This window comes from Capsicum annuum, chromosome 11 (genome assembly GCF_002878395.1).
Source record: "Capsicum annuum cultivar UCD-10X-F1 chromosome 11, UCD10Xv1.1, whole genome shotgun sequence".
Classification (NCBI taxonomy): Eukaryota; Viridiplantae; Streptophyta; class Magnoliopsida; order Solanales; family Solanaceae; genus Capsicum; species Capsicum annuum.
The window spans coordinates 168,382,953-168,398,078 of NC_061121.1; the positions used below are offsets into that span (position 1 = coordinate 168,382,953).

At 32.7% G+C, this 15,126-nt stretch overlaps 1 pseudogene; it reads right to left on the bottom strand.

Moving 5' to 3' along the window:
- Positions 1–3,872: 3,872 nt before the first annotated feature.
- On the bottom strand, positions 3,873–12,506 carry LOC107846381 (annotated as a pseudogene).
- Positions 12,507–15,126: the final 2,620 nt, after the last annotated feature.

The window sequence follows — 15,126 nt, forward strand, 5'->3', positions numbered from 1 at the left end:
CACAAGCAGAAATTCATTCATTGTAGAACCATTACAACAAACTAAAATAATCAACATAATACAACTGTCTTTAAAAGCCAACATGAGAATTAGGACATAAAATTAACACAGGGTTGATGAGAGAAAATAGATAATAGGATTCAGGTAGAGGGACACTTAGGGAAAAAGGAATTAATCACCATCTCCATTCTTTCACTTTCAGAAGCATGGGCATCTAATAACTATTTGATAATAACCTTCACTTCAGCATTAAGTCCTTGAATTTCACCAGTTAGTTCTACCACTTCCATTTTGAGCTCTGTGTTTTCTTCCAGAAGTGCTTCAGAAGTAGCTGGTCCCTCAAAAGATAGCTACTAATTTTTTATCTTCAACTGCATTATCTCAGCATCTCTAGAAACTAGCTTAATTTTCAATTCTTCCATTTTTCTTCCCAGCCTTTCTTGCCCATCCAGCAACTTAGAGACTGTTTCAGCCTCACCTTCAACACATTCATTCTCCACTAGTGTTGTCTGACTGAATATCTTCTTGATTGTTCCCGGTGTTTCCTTAGTTCCAACCACACAAAAATGCTCAAATACTTTATTTAAGAAATATCCCTATTTTATGCTATGTCTTCCTTTTTTTCTTGAACCAGCTTGTGCATATGCCCTATTATTAGAGAAGGTATACTTAATAATTTAAATTTTCTCAAGCATTCAATCAAAAAAAGATCATAAGCTGATGCTATGGTTATTTTCTTAGATATAGGAAACAGAACCTTGTTAATGAACTCAAATACCAACTGAAACTCACTAATTAAAACCTTTTTTTTCACGTCAGCTATTGAGGTCCCTCCTACCTTTGAGACATTAATCATAAACTCAGTTGTAGGATGTTACTTTTCCACCGTTATCACACCTACAACAGGTACATCTAAGATTCTACCTAATGTCTCTTCATCTAGTTTGATAGCCTTTTCATGTACTTGAGCAATCAGGATTACCCCTTCTACTGAGAATTACATGGTGTAATAAAATTCCCTGACCTCATTTTCAAACACTATGGGAGCTGATTCCTCAAATAAGTACAACCAACCTTGGTGTCTGACATACTCAACTAGCTCTATCATTCCAGGCTTTTTATGTTTCTTAGGATCAAATGTTCTTCTAGATAGAACCTTTTGTATCATTAGCATTTTATTCCTTCATTCTTTAGCCACATCATTCATCTCTTTTTCTTTTCTGCTTCTCTTAGGACTACTGCTCAAATTTTCAACCATTGTTGTTCTTTTCTTAGGAACAGGTCCCTTAGAGTCCTTCCTTTTCTTGAAAGCTATATGTTTCTACCTCATTCCAGCATGGGTACCAGACTTTGACTTAGAGGACCTGGTTCTCTTAGAAATATGAACTTCTTTTTTTCTTTCCTCAACAACCATAACAATTTCTAAATTCATGTCATCCCATTCTTCAACCTCCACAACTTTAATATCTTTTCTTTCCTCTACAGCAATAGTTTTCATGTGCCTTTTTCTTTTCATGGTTGAAGTTTTTTTAGATTTTAAGGCATCTTCCATCATTTTATTCTCAGATCCTCTTGTAGAATAGGATCTACACTACAAGAAAAACAACCTTTAGGGAAGGGAATTCTCATATCTAAAAGTCCAATTCTAGTCGCAAATGATCATTTAGGATGGAAAAATGCTGGTTACGACTCGTCCTTATAGCCTCCTTTGCTAAAGGTCTATTGCGACGAGGTACTCTATCCATTCGTTAAATGTCAGTAGATACAGTAACATGTATCATCTCAAAAACACTTTTAGAGGTTGTATATCTCATCCCTAATAGATGATTTTCATCTTTAAAAAATAGTTATTTTCTGGTCGCTTAATGTTTTTTGCTATGAGTAACTACCTTGTCCTAAATTAATCTATCATGATGACCATCTAACTTATCTTAGATTAATCTTTAGAGAGGAGCGACTGCCTCATCCTAAATTAACCTTTAGAGAAGAGCAACTAACTTGTCCTAGATTGCTCTGAAATCATAAAATTTATATATTGCTAAATATAAAATTGCTACTGAAAATGTCGAAGGATGATAAATATAATATTAATATTTGCTAAACAGAAAAAAACTAAATCAATTAACATCCCTAGCTAGAGTATGATGTCATTATTTTCAATATTAATTTGCTAAACAAAAAATACTTAACCAATTAACATCCCGAGCTAGAATTTTATGTAAAGTTTACATAATGTTCTTAGCAAAATAATAATGATCTTGTGCATTCTTTGAACTTGTATCTTCACTTGTAACTTCATAAATCAGTAAGAACCAAATTTTGGAAAGACAATTAATAACTATATATTGGTGTGTAACTTAATATACATAAGAAGCAAGGAATTGGAACACAGTATAGAAATGGATAGCGACTTAGCCAATAGATAAAACAAGTACACAAAGTTGAAAACTAAGTCCATCTATGAGATGAATATGAAAAAAGTACTTGCTTCCTTTCAATTTGCATTGTTTGATTCACGAAAAAGGAGAAAATACAAGCATTAACTAGATTAACAAAACTGCTAAGATGTTTTTTTGGAGCTTAACATTATGGATACCAAGTCATATTTTGCAAATTGCTCTATCTCTGAGTGAGAAGAAATATTTACTAACGTATCAGATACGGCAGGACCCCTACTGGAACAAGCTTTTTGTGGTATTGTGTAGATAATAGCTGCTTCTTACTTGAAAAATTGGAAATCTCTCAAGAGGATTCTAGGCAAGAAAATAACTGGAATGATGATGAGGGATAAGCAAATAACTGGAATGATGATGGGGCACAATAAAATAATTGGAATGAAGCACAAGCTAATGATTGGGACCAAGGGGAAAAGTTAACGATAGGGACCAATATGAAGGGGGAAAGCTAAGAATTGGAATGAAGAAGGTACTTGTAAGAGAAAGAGAGTCTTCAGCCATCTCTTGATGTTCAACAGGTTACAAAGCACCAAATAGACTACACTCCAGACCCTGTTATGGATGAAGCTGAATGGTTTGATGGTTGCAACTAACTACTTAGTTTATTAGACAAGGGGATATAGATTTTGGAAGTTGTGTTGAACCTTAAAACATACAGAAAGAGTTTTTTTTTAGATTCTGCATTAGAATGTGAAAATTTTTCATTTTTATAAGCCCAACATCCTTGCCACCTTCCCAAAGGAACCCAACACTCCTGTCACAATTAAAACTGGTCTCTGATTTAACATACTATCCATGGTTTTCCTAACTTAGAATGGTCTTGTATAACTATCTTTTGATAATCAGTGACTAATAATGAAAAAAACCTATCAGATTTTCAGAAAACATATGCTTCGGCACTACTATCCGGTTAACTGAGACATGTTGTGCATAAAACTCATTCAAACATCTTCACTTGATTATGTATACCATTTATCAATTTTTTTATAGGTATGTTTATGTACACATTTATATTCTATAGTTGACATAGGGAATTATCACCATCAATTTTTTATCATTACTTTATGTACCATATTTATATTGTACAATTTATCTACTGTATATATACCAACTTATTACTGAGCTAAATCGTTGCTTCTGCAGTTTAAGTGAAAACTATTACTGAGCTTAATCCTCACTTCTGCTCCAGACTTGTCACCTTTTAGGACTTTTAGATAGAATCAAAAAACTACTAGTTAAAAGATCTTATTCTTAGCACCAAAATTTGAGCATTCAAAGAAGAAATCATCCCAGAGCTATTGACTAATGGTAGATATCCCTAAAGACATAGTTAAAAACTATTCAACAGACATCAATTTTCTGTTCAAGTGTCACTGTCTTCCTATACAATTTATGAAGTATTGATTCATCTACATCTCATACAATCAATCCAATCTCTATAATAAAGTAAAGAAGCCATAACCCAATACTACAGACTACATGACAATTAAAGAAGTGTAGGGGAGTCATAAAGGCACCGGTGGACTAAAAAAAAACAAAGCAACCATTAGAAAGGAGTTGGTTCCAGGCTTGTCTAACCCTAGGCTACTTCATGGGAAATAGAAATCAAAAGAAGGTGCACAAATAAACAATAGAACTATAAAGGAAAAAAAATAAGAAAATAGTGTAGGGGAGTCATAAATGAAAAGAACAAATGAAGGTGGAGAAGCAACTCTTAGATATCTTCCCCAAAAACTAGGGGTTCATGAGCCTATTCTACGGAGTCAACAACATTATCTAACAAGAAAAACCTCCAATAAGATAATGTCGTATTCACAGTTTTGACAAAAATTTCTATATCAGACAGGTAGAAAAATAGAACCTCAACAAGAGCAACAAATTTAGCCATCATCATAGCAAATGCTTTACTAGCATTGAATGAAGGTGGTCCCTGTTGGAAGGGGGATGAAACTCTAATCCTACAAAAAAAGACCATGAAATTAGAGGATAATATCATCAATATAAGTTGCATATAGTTGAGAAACACTTGAATGCACCAAATGGAATAAACAAGTACATTATAAACTACAAGCATTTAAAAAAAATGTAAATAAGTAAATTGAAAGGTTGTAGCAGGAAACCACCACATCATAAGTTACAACAACAAATGTACAATACCACCATTGAAGACGCGTGGGTAGAGAAAACAGTAACCTATTTGTGTTTTAAGTACTTATAGTTGATTTCAAAAGAAACTGTATCTACTCCTTACTTATTAACTAGCAAATATAACAAATATGGCTTAATCACAAGCTAGTTGGGGTACTTATTAACTGCATAATTTCCGAGAACGGAATTACAATGATGCATTATCTAATTATGCTCAAAAAAGAGTTTATTAGCAATAAATAGTGCACATAAGCACTTATCAAATGTGATTAATATGGCAAAGAGAACAAAGGATGTAACTTTACACACCATTGAATGTACCGATCATATTTATCTTAGTATTCCTGCTGATGGAATCTAATGAGGTTAATAACCTTAAATCACGCAACAAGAATAGAGTACATGAGTCTGTAGATCAATAAAACCTAGGAGATTTTTTGAGAAAGTTCTTTTTGTAGGAAGAATTAAAACCTAGAAGACAAAAGCTGATTATTAAGTTATTTCATGTAGCAGTATTGAAGTGTCATTATTCTGAAGTTAATGGTTTCTATATACATTACATAACTACCCTCTTATCCTAACATAGAATGTCTATTCTAATTAGTTCATTAATAAAGCTAGCAAATCTCATTTATGCATTATATGAGCCAACTTTGAGATGCCTCTCGAGCTTTATTAACAAACCCATGCTCATGTAACCTTGGATTAACTTGAATAATACCCTGGCAGTATAACTCCTGGTATAAAATAACATCAATAATGTCTTGTACAATCACATTCATATACATGGATTTTTTCCCCTTCACTAGCTCAAACACCAGCCATTAATCTATCTTCCAATTTTTATTTATATGCAGTCACCATCAATCATCACGAAATCATTTGTTGTTGTCATGCAAGAAGAATCCAATAGTACAAACACCATTTTATTTCCATGCTACAAAATACTTTTAAAATTATGTTAGTAAGTTAGTGTCATGAGAAGCACCTACTACTTAAAAGTTAAACTCCAACAAAAGGATATATTTTTCAATCCTGCTTTTGGAGCACAAAAGGAAATATATAGAATTTCCAAAGGTATGGTTGGCCCTAATATAGTAGAAAGTGATGAGGGGTGAGGAAGAGAAAAGTGCTCACCATGGATCACCATCAATAAGTCCAGCATGATCAGTTCTGCAGCTTGCTTGGGTCCTTGGTGGATCCCCATTATAAGCCCCACCCACGGTAAGTAAGAGGGCATAAATCCATACAATTGCCACCATGAAAAGAATAACCAAACTATCAAATATATTCCTCTCTAGGCATATCAGATGAGCCAAATACTGAAATGCCAACCAAAAACAAATTTGTATATTCTACAATTAAGGGTAACACAAAGTATAGTGATATATTTCTTAATAAAGCATCTCACTTGAGAGAATGAACAAAAGGACCAGCTCTGGCAACCCAATTTCAATATATTTAGTAACCTAAATATAGAAGAGATAGTCAATATTTTGGCATTAGACAGCAGCAAATAAGTACATACTCTAAAGGAAAAAAGGCACATCTACATCAATACTTACCCTAGGAAAAGAAAACTCTAGAGCCTAAAGCCAACAAAAGAAACTAAAGGAATAGCTGCAAGTGGGCTCAAAACCTAAATAATCAATAAAAATAATATGCCAATGAGAGCTAGTTTTCATTGCAGTAACAAAAAATGATGAGACAATCTACATACCCTTTGAGACTACTTAATCTTCACTCCCAAAAAAGTCATGACAAGTGTACAAAAGAGTGTCTTATTAAGTTTTAGGACTAGATGGAAAGTCCAGTATAGGAAATAACATCACCAAGTCACGTATTGACATGGAAGGACCTAGATCAGAAGTCTAGACATAGGGAATAACATCAGTCAGCCATACATTGACACTAAATAACACAACATTAATCTTATAATATTAGCAAACCTGACAATATTATGCGAAAGACCACTGACGACTAAGATAATTTAAATTACTGAAGCAATAATAAGTGCACCTTGTGTGGCCCGCATTATCTTCTTGAATCTCTGATGAAGAATAGAAAATATAATATAATATTAGGATAGATAGAATATCATCAAGATGCAGTGGATGAGTCTAAGTTATGCCTAAACATCTTACAAAAAATATAAAATAATGCACTAATATGAATTATTTTAACCAAAATTGGCGACTAGTTTCCAGAGTTGCTATAGATTTTTTAAATCAGTATTTTTGGCATTCGAGTTGTTGGCTTAAAGAGAATTAAAGAAGCTAAAATGTCGTTCCATGATTTGACTATTACACTTACCAGAAAACTATATCACAAATCTAAAATACCTATTATTATTCTTTGACATTCAATTGATTACAGTACATTATTCAAACAAGAAAAGACAAAATCAACATTTGAAGACACTAACCGACATGGGGTCTAGGTCACTCCATCGTCCCAAATGGATAATAGAAATTATAGGTGCAACAAAGGTATAAGATGTTCCAATCATAGCTGGAAGTCTAGTTCTAAAGTAATATTGTAACAAGGTTTTCAACACAACAACAAATAGCACTGTATGAATAACTTTGGCATTGGATTTCTCATCCTGGGAGAGGAAGACAATCTTTTATTTAGTATTGTCACATTACTTTTTAAGTTTTAAAAAAAGCTATAAGAAGTGGTACAACAACTTTATGATGCAAGTAGGGCTCATATTTCCTCCTCCCATCTGGGGAACCGGAGTAGTAGTAATGATAACAATGGTACCAAGCATAACTAGATAGTGTTGAAATCCAAGAAGGATCGCCTTAGCTGCATTAAAAAATTAGAATTATTTGAACTCTGTTTGATCATTTTACTAAGTCTTCTTTATATGTCATTTGTGGCCAGAAATGTATAGCATAAAACATACTAATCACATGCAAAAAAGGGAAGAACTTTAAGACACAGGAATATAAAGGAAATGCCATTAATTACATTATAAGTTCTACGCAGCTAAATGAAAAAAAATAATCACATACTTTAACAACCAAAATTTGAAAAAGTGGGCACAAAATCTCCCTCCTATTTAATCAGCTTCTTGATCCCAAATTACCAACACAACACCTAAAACCCACAAATTTGACTCAATAACATGACAAACATAATTGGGCAATTAATTTTTCAAAAAAAGGAAAAGTTTATTCAAAGAGAAAATTCAAAACATGATACAAAAACAATTAATGTCTGTTATTCTCAACACATATTACTACGTAAAGAAGTAATTAATTGAGAAATAGTAAGGACTGTGGGACCAAAAAATAAAATTTGAGAAAATTAGGGTGCTCCAAGCCAATAAACCAGAGATAAGATTATTCTACAATGCAAAACAAAGATAGAACACCCCCTAGTGTGGCTTAGAGGTCAATGACTTCAGTAGAGACAAAAATACAACATGATTACCTAATACCTATTCCTGGTAGCTCGTGAAGTTAGTCAAGTTGCACGCAAACACATATCAAAAGAAAGAGACAAAAGAAAGCAATCTAAAAAAATTAAAAACTTACACCACAGAGGAGGACTAGTAATATAGTAAGATCCGAAAGTCTACTAGTTTGGCCTTATATTTACAGCAAACTACAGTTTAGTGACAACATAAAAGTAACATTATCTTCTAGCTAATTCAGCTGAACATAGGGAAATAAATAGAGTGTCTTACTTCTAACTATTCCTTCTTAAAATGGGGTAGTAGAAGTTTGAGTTCAACTTCCACTAAATGATATCAATAACCACTAAAATTCTGAGGTTACATTTAGATAAATACCTTTCATATTCCTAGGAGACACAACTTTTACAAGGCTTACAATTCCACCATCTTTTACTTAAAGAGAAGTCAAGATTTAAACCAGAACGAAGTCTTTGAAACTATAAACTCTCAGAAAATGAACCTTCACATCCTAGTCAAACACCTCACTTCATCTAGGGCACGTACAGAGACTGGATGGTAAATAAAATATATCAAATGTCAGTACTATTTCCAGTTTATTTTAGGAAATGTGGGCATAGGAACAAATACCAAATTCAAAGCGGACATTAAGAGCAGAACAACATTGTTTAAAACCTCCACAACATTTATCATTATTACTCAAATATACAAAAGAAATGAGACTAGGAGTAGAAATAACAAGAGAACAAAGCATAGAATTGGTAAAATATATCATCACAAAATAAAGGGCAAACGAAATAAATTCCTCGGTCGTACTAACTACTCTTAGACTTTTACTCAAAAATAAATCATTATCTAAGTTATGTGTATTTTGTGACCAAAAGGCATAAGAATATGCAAAGAAAGCTTAAATGGGTCAATTAAATCACTCTCTGAAATCCTTATATTACAATATAGGAAGATATTACATTGAAAGAGTTGGTAATAAAATTCGAGTTATCATATTCAATGAGTTGGTAACAAAATCTAAAATTGATATTTATCACTCTATTTGGGTGCCTTTAAACATTTTATTGTTAGAGAAGAAGAATAATTAGATGAGTAGCTTAGATAAAAAAAGCAAAATATTGATATTAATACAACAATTTAGCAGCCTATGAATGAAAAAGAGCAACTCAATCGATTGGAAAGTGAGGCGTACCTGGAATTCCTCAAGTTTAGGGTAGAGTTGTGAGAATCATTGAGATTAGGTAGAGCTAATCAGTGTAAAAGAAAGAGCAATATCACTATCTAGGATTTTCTGATGAGTGTTTAATTTTCAGAAAAGAAGGTGTGTTTTTTAAGTTTTACTTTCAACATATAATTTGATTTGATGCTTGTCTAAAAAAAAGAAGATTTGGAAATTTAATTTTTGTTAAAAGAATTTTTTTTTCCTGTTCATGCTTTCAATTATATATTATTTAGGACCACATACTAAATTTTTTTAAGATCACATTTAGTATATTCATAATAAAGTACATAAATAAGGACCAAAATATAATCTTGTCTCAATACCTATACTTTTAGAGTCAGGATTATCAGCTCGTCCTAATATGTTGGTTATAAATAAAGTTTTTTCTTATAGTGCTATTCACTTTTACCTCAGAGTCCACTATTTTCTCCTTACGTGTACTTCCTCTTAGTTTCTTCACAGACCATCACTGAGGCACTTCATCCTCATTTTCCTTGTTCTCCTCATTTGGAGGTAACAAACTATCTTTTCCTTTATTCACTTCATCCTAACCTACTTCCTATTCTTTTCTATTACCACAGCTTTTCTTGGTATCATACGTAAGTAAAAGTAGATTATCAGCCACCCAGTTCTCATTGAAGAAAAGATCAACCCTTTTTACTGGTATTTCTTCTCCAAATATATGAGAAAAGATAGGGTTTGAATCTGAGAGAGTAGGAGATCCTAGTTCTTGCAAATTTTTAGAAGTATCATCCTTTTTGAGTTCTTCTTAAACCTAGGGATCTGAGAATATTTAGGTGATTTTGAGCTTTCTAAGGAATAAGGATTTGTGTTTGAGAGATTTCCCATTCAATTGGTGAGCCAAAGCCTTGTTTTGGATCCTCTACCAAGATAGGCTGAACACAAATTTCTAGGGTTGAGGAAGGTTCAACAGAAACTGACTAATTTAAGTATTTTGGATCTTGTAAAGATAAATCGATGGGTAAAGTTGACTTAGTTTCTTGTAGGAGATTCAAGATGATGTTTTCTATGACTTTTGTTGTTAAAGTATCAGAGTATTAGGAATGTTTAGCCTAATTTTTTAGAGTGCAGCCTACCTCAAAACTTTTAGTTGGATTTGAGAAGGTAGAATTATTAGCCATTTGATTTTGAGAGTGAGAGATATGAAATAGGACCAATCGGGTTTGGAGAGAAATGTCGATTTAGGATGATAAGTTAAAATTATTGAATAAAAATGAGTGATGGTCTAATTTAGTGGTATAGAGAAGTGATGATTATTATTAAAAGAAGTCACTTTTTAAATGATATGTCTGAACTTACTAAGTGTAACTCTTAATTTTGTAAAAAGGAAGTGACTACTTTTGCATAGGCGGAAATACAGATGGCCTATTTAGACAATATTTTAATATTATTATTAGAGTATCCTGTATGGGTACTAACCTATGAAGGGACCAGGTCCCTCTCATTTGGATAAATTTTCAAATTTATGCTTGACATATTTGTCTACTTCCTAAGCTGTTCCCATGGGTGTATACCTGCAAAGGTATGATACTAAGTTAGATTAACATTCACCTACTTTATCATGGATACCCGTCTCCCTGACATAGCCAATTTTGAGGAGTGATACTGACTCAAATGTTATGTCAGGGTATTTTGATCAGGCTCAGTCTCAATTTGCTCTTTAAAATAGGTCTGAGGACCAAGTCCCAAACTTTACTTCACTCATACTACCTCAAGTTTCTTCTTTTAAGATGAACTCATTTGGGATTAGGTCCTTTGAAATCATCTCTTTCAAAATGATACACTTACCTTGAAGTGTGTTGAGAGAGAGAATCCAGTCAGATCTTAGAACACATACTATCAATAACCCATTCCTGACTAAAATCCCCTTTCTCATACATGTAATTATGACCAAAATTTGAATTTAGGAACCCACGTGAGCTTGAGTTCCCAGTAAAAAGAAAATGGTGTGATCAAATCCTTTTTAACCAATCTAGGTAGAAATTTCTTATTCACTTTTTTCAAAAACTTGAATCCATTAGGATGTGCATTCTTCTACTGAACATATACAGTACTCCTTATTTTAGCCTTAAGCTAATACGAACATCTTTCTTTCAAATGTCTATCTCTCCCATAGTGAGTGTACATGCGTTTGTGACCTTTACTTTAATTATCATGAGTAGCCTTTCCTTTAGACCCAATACATTGGAATTCTCCTTGACATCCCAGCAATTTGCCATAATTAGCACCTTGACTATTAAAATTATAAAGGATCTATGAAGAACTAGTCTATTTAAGAGACTTGTTGAGATCTTCTCTTAAAAGGACCAGGTCCCTCTCTAACTCTTCATTTTTATACAGTGCATGCATAAGATGTTTTCTTAGAATCCCTCATTTTCTCCTCAAGATCAATCTGAATACTTGAAGTTTCCTTCTTTTCTTTACGATCTAAATCATTTGCCTTCTTCAGTTGACTCATAGAACTCAGTTTTTCAGATTTTAATTTAGTGACCATTTTTTCAGTTTTAGATATCTGAAGAGTTAAGGCAATCAGCTCAAGTTCTTGTTTCTCTACTTTCTCCTCTAAAGCATTCTTCTCAATAGTTAGTTTACATACAAATTCTACTAACAGACTTGTAAGCCTTTTTATCTTTCTGGCTATGTAGTTACTTGGGTTTTCTTTAATATCAGAGAGAGTTACCTCCTTTTCTTCTTCATCTTCTATGTTTGTCATGAAGGTAAACAAGGAATCATAGATAACTAGATTATATTAAATAGATAACATAGATATATCTCTAGGCTTCTTATCTTTATTAGATTCATTAGAAGAATCTCCCCATGCTGTCAGAGCTTGCTTTACTGCATACTCAGTTGTAGTTTTCCTTCTTGACTCTTCAGTGACCTTGTACCTATTTTTTTCTTTGACACCTTCAATCTTGAGAGACTCCTGATAATCTAATTTGTGCCTAGGATGGTCTTTGATAAAGTGCTCAGTATTCACACATTTGTGACATACCTTAACATTGTTTCCCTTTTTACCGCTGCTTTCTTATCTTTGGAACTGACCACTCTTCTTCATGGATCTAACAATCCTATTTTCCAAATAGGAAACATTAGTATCATCTTCACATGAATCATGTTTTGAAGCCTTCAATGCTAGATATTTTTCTCTTTTAACTTCATTCTTCTCTAGCTCTTGCTGCTTCTTGAGCTTATGAGTCTTTAGGTTTCCAATCAATTCATCCATAGTGAGTAGCATCTACTTTTCTCTCCCAGGACTTACGAATAACCCCACAAATCTTCCTCACTTGCTTGTATAATGGAATCACTTCTCCTAAGTAGTGAAGTACATTAGTGATAGAATTGAATCTTGTATGCATTTCTTGGATAGTTTATCCTTTTTTCATAGTGAAGGTTTCATACTGAGTGGTCAGCATGTCTACTTTAGAATCCTTCACATCAGTAGTGCCTTCATGAGTAGTCCTCAAGAAATCCCAAATCTCTTTGGCATATTCACAAGCTGAGATCCTGTTATATTCATCAAGCCCTATTTCACAAACTAGAAATTTCTTGGCTTTGTAATTCTTCTTAATTTTTTTTATCTAAATCCTAAACCAAGGCCTTGTCGTAATAGGCATCTCAATTCCAACAAGGACCGGAGATCACCCTTGATACCCAACCCAATCAATCAATAAACAACAAGAAAATAACTAGATCCATATCCATTATATCACATACCCAAGTCCACATTTGTCCATCCAAAGCCTTTACAATAATTTAAGAATATCCGATCGGGATATGCTCCTAAACATAGCCAAAACCAATATCCAAGTCTAAAACAATAAAGTCATAGTAAAACTCAAAGTAAGAAATGGAGCCTTTTAAAGTATGAAAGCTTACCACTTTAAGTCAACATAAGCTGTCCCCAAATCCAAATCACTAAGTAAGAGGTATGATAGTATGAACATTCTATATGCCTAATGTCATTTCTGTAAAATGTGGTTTGAACTATCAAATTTTAGGAAATATTCCTACACTACAAAAGTATGGTTAAAACATGCTTACACTTTACAAGTGTTGTCATAGAGAATGTATAAAAGGCTACATTTCTGAAGTGTGGCTAGTAATAAAGAAAAGGCCTAGTTTTTATAGTGTTGTTATAGAGGTGCTACAAAGGATACGCTTGTGAAACATGACCAATAGTAAAATAAAGGCAACATTTTTTGAGTGTTATTATAGAGGTGCTACAAAAGGCTACGCTTGTGAAGCGTGCTCAATAGTAAAACAAAGGCAACGTTTTTTAAATGTTGTTATAGAGGTGCTACAAAAGGATACGCTTGTTAAACATGCCCAATAGTAAAACAAAGACAACACCTGTAAGTGTAGTTTTATCAAATAAAAGTGTTACCAATGACAAGCTACAAAGTGTTGCCTTTAGACCTTAATGGCCACGCTTTTTAAATGTAGCTAATATGGCAATACTTGAAAAGCATGGAGTTTGATCAAAGGTTACGCCCTTTTAGGCCAACCCCCAAAAAGGATTGCCAAAAGTCCGAAAGTGTAGCCTTTGATCAAAGACACACTTTCTACTATTTTAGGCCACACTTTACAAGAGTGTCCTTAGGACAAAATGTTGTAGTGAAAAATGAAAGGTAAACTAGGTACCCCTGTCCTAAATAATGGTGAAAGGGACTCCATGCAATTTCACTAATTCCTTGAGGAAGATTTTTCATGATCTTCGATTGAATCTAAAGTATTAACTGACAAGAAATGGGTTGACATAGTCATTCAATCCGCAATAACCCAAACGAAATCATGCTGACGGCGAGTACGAGACAATCCTATGATAAAGTCCATATTCACCACTTCTCACCTCTAAGAAGGGATACTAAATTCCTGAAGCATACCACTCAGTCTATGGTGCTCAACCTTAACTTGCTGGCAATTTGTACACTTAGTAAGTGTTTAAATGAGCTTATTTTAAGTTAAAAATATCTTTTAAGCTATTTTAAACTTTTTTTAAGTGTTTGGCAATTTAAAACTTGCTTAAAAAAATCTAAAATTTTCTTTTTATAAGTTACTTTTTAAAAGCACCTCATTAGGTACTTTTTCTTTTGGGCTTATAAGCCATTGTGTTTTAACCCACTAAAAGACATTTTTAACCCTAAATTTTTTTAGTTTTTTCAAAAATAATACATTTTTATCCCTCAATTTTTTTTAAAGAGGAACTTGTGTGAGTACTTGTTATCATCTTTTCTTAGCATAAGAAAACATCATGACAAAATAACATTTCTTTCGTTTGGCTTTAACTTATCACTTTTTGGCATGATACACTCATTTAAAAAACAATTATTATATGAATATTTTACCTTACTATCTCTATTCATTGATATTTAAGGCCCGTTTGATCATAATTTTTAAATAATTTTTTGGAAAAAAATTGACAAATAATGTTTGGCCCTATAATTTGTCATTATTTGGTAACTATTTTTGGCAAATAATTCAAATTCTTAAATACTAGGAAAAAATAGTATTTGAACCAAATTTTATTTTTTGGGAATATTTACAAGTGAAATATGTTTCCTAAATGTTATGACCAAATACATGGTGAAACGATGGGAACGTTTACAAGTGAAATATATATATTTTGCTTGATGATTTGAACTCTTTTTTAAAAAAGGTTTTTAAGCGCACAAAAATAATAATCATTCAAGAAAATATTTTTTATATATAAAAAAATATTTTCTTGAATGACTATTAATTTGTGCGCTAAAAAACCTTTTGACATCAACTCTACATATATTAATAGTCAACTCTACATACCTTTAACAGCTTTAAGTTTATTTCAGACATTTTGACAAAAAATA